Source organism: Rhinoderma darwinii, chromosome 8 (genome assembly GCF_050947455.1).
Source record: "Rhinoderma darwinii isolate aRhiDar2 chromosome 8, aRhiDar2.hap1, whole genome shotgun sequence".
Taxonomy (NCBI): Eukaryota; Metazoa; Chordata; class Amphibia; order Anura; family Rhinodermatidae; genus Rhinoderma; species Rhinoderma darwinii.
In genome coordinates this window covers 53,493,634-53,496,080 of record NC_134694.1, presented here as the reverse complement: position 1 = coordinate 53,496,080, position 2,447 = coordinate 53,493,634, and the positions used below count along the sequence as shown (strand labels likewise).

The 2,447-nt window shown below is 50.3% G+C and overlaps 1 pseudogene; it reads left to right on the top strand.

Annotated features, from left to right (window-relative positions):
- Nucleotides 1–299: 299 nt before the first annotated feature.
- On the top strand, nt 300–1,504 carry LOC142659981 (uncharacterized; annotated as a pseudogene).
- The last annotated feature ends 943 nt before the right edge of the window (nt 1,505–2,447 follow it).

The window sequence follows — 2,447 nt, the reverse complement described above, 5'->3', positions numbered from 1 at the left end:
CAAAAGAAATGCTGATCCGGGCGTTGGTAGAGGATGATGCCAAGCACCAACGCCATGTGGTACCTGAGCCAGGGACCTATACCGCACATGGGGATCAAGCAATGGATATGGCTCCGGAACTGGCAGACCCAGAAGGTACCAGCAGCAGCAGTTCTCGGAGTGGAATGGACTCTTGTTTGCCACTAATTCTTCAACAGATGACTGAATGTGACCCCCAAATGCGTATGCAGCTTATTTTACAAGAACGCCAAGCAGAGCGAGAGTTTGCGGAGCGCCAGGCAGAGCGAGAGACGGCAGAGCGCCAGGCAGAGCGAGAGGTGGCAGAGCGCCAGGCGGAGCGAGAGTACCAGCTGGAGTTAGCACGACTCCAATTGCACATTTCTACACCACAGAACCGAGAGTCCAGGGATACAATAACCACCTTTAAACCCCGTCTGGAGCACTTTCCTGTTATGGAAAAGGATGGGGACCTGGACACTTTCCTAAGATGATTTGAAAAGACTTGCAGACAGTACCAGTTACCCAGTGAGCAATGGGCCAGGTACCTAACCCCAGGGTTAAAAGGAAAAGCCTTGGAAGTGTTTGCAGCTCTTCCCCTAGACCAGGATGGGGATTATGATGCCATCAAACAAGCTTTGATCCGGAAATATAACCTCAGGTGTATCGCAAAAGATTCCGGACTTTACAACGTGGACCTAATGACAGCTACTCGGATGTGGTAGATGGCCTGAGAATCAACCTCCAGCAGTGGATCCGAGGGTTTTCCATCACTACCTTTGAGGGCCTGGAGGATCTGATTATTAAAGATCAATTGCTGCACATTTGCCCTGTGGAAGTGCGACAGTTTGTATTGGACCGGGAGCCCAAGGATGCGGCCCAGACAGCACACATTGCGGATGCCTTCTTGCCAACCGGGAACCAGCAGTGCGGAAACCTTCTATTGCCAACTGGAAAGGGGGTAAGCCAACTACAAACACATTTTCTTTTGCCAACCGACCCTCAGGGGGTCCTGGCCCTCTTCCCCCCACCAGGCCTGCATTTGATTCCCGCAGGTGTTTTGTGTGTAACAAATTGGGCCACCTCAGCTCTACCTGCCCTGAGAAAAAGAAGAATGCCCCCCTGCCCAAGCCACCTGGTTCCTCTCCAGATGTTTTGTGTGTGGGTGGGATTCAGGGGAAACCCAGTGACAATCTTCAGTCGGTTACTGTGGGCAATACCGTCACTGTGGGGCTGAGAGAAACCGGCGCTGAGATGACTCTGGTCCGCCCAGAACATGTGTCTACGGAGGACATTATTCCTGGAAAGACCCTGACTGTCACAGGGATTGGGGGAGTCCACCCCGCTTTGCCCATGGCATGGGTGTACCTTGATTGGGGTACAGGGAGGGGGTTAAAAGGGGGTGTCTGAAAATATTCCCATGAATGTCTTATTAGGTACATACCTGGGACGGTTAGTATCTCAGTATGTTGCTTCAGATGTTGCTGATGACCCCCCAATCTGTTGAAATGTGTGATGTTGATGATAAGGTAATATGTTCCCCTCTTGATCTTTCTGAACCCTGCCATGTAGAACTATCTAATGATGTTAATGTGCTATGTGACCATGTGGAACCATGTAATGCCATACTATTGGGGGATGCTACTAAGGTAATCGTTAATAGTCATATAACCAGTGATGCTCTAGAGATATGTCCTGATAACGGTAATATGGTATATACTCAGATTGACCCCCAGACCCTGGTTAGCCAGAAGCGGACTTACATATCAGCCGTGACCCGCAGTCAACATAGCCATAACTTAGATATCTGTCTGCCAGCTAACAGCCGAGAAAGTGCCACAGAGGAGCCCAGCGAGGCTGTCGCTTTTACTTCCCTCCTAGCCACCCAGAGCCAAGAGTTCCAGGCCGCTTTACATGATGATGCCAGCTTAGACAAGCTAAGGGACCTTGCTGGAAAAACACCTGACGAATCTGACAAGGAGAGGATATTCTGGGATCAAGGCAGGCTGTATAGGGAGACTATTCCCTGTGATCACCAACAGGCATGGTTAAAAGAGCAACAGCTCATAGTACCCCACCAGTTTCGTGAACAATTAATGAGGGTTGCCCATGCGATCCCCTTAGCTGGACATTTAGGGGTACAGAAGACAAAAGCCAGGCTTGCTCATAACTTTTATTGGCCTAAAATGGGAACTGACATAGCAAACTACTGCCTTTCTTGTGTGACATGCCAAAGGGTGGGGAAGTTGGGACATATCCCGAAAGCCCCATTAGCCCCTTTGCCAATCATTGATGAGCCCTTCCAGAGAATCGCTGTGGATATCATTGGGCCTCTGGCCATACCCAGCAGTTCCGGGAAACGCTTCATCTTAACGGTGGTAGATTATGCTACTCGGTACCCAGAAGCCATAGCGTTATCCTCCATTCGGGCCGACAAGGTGGCTGATGCC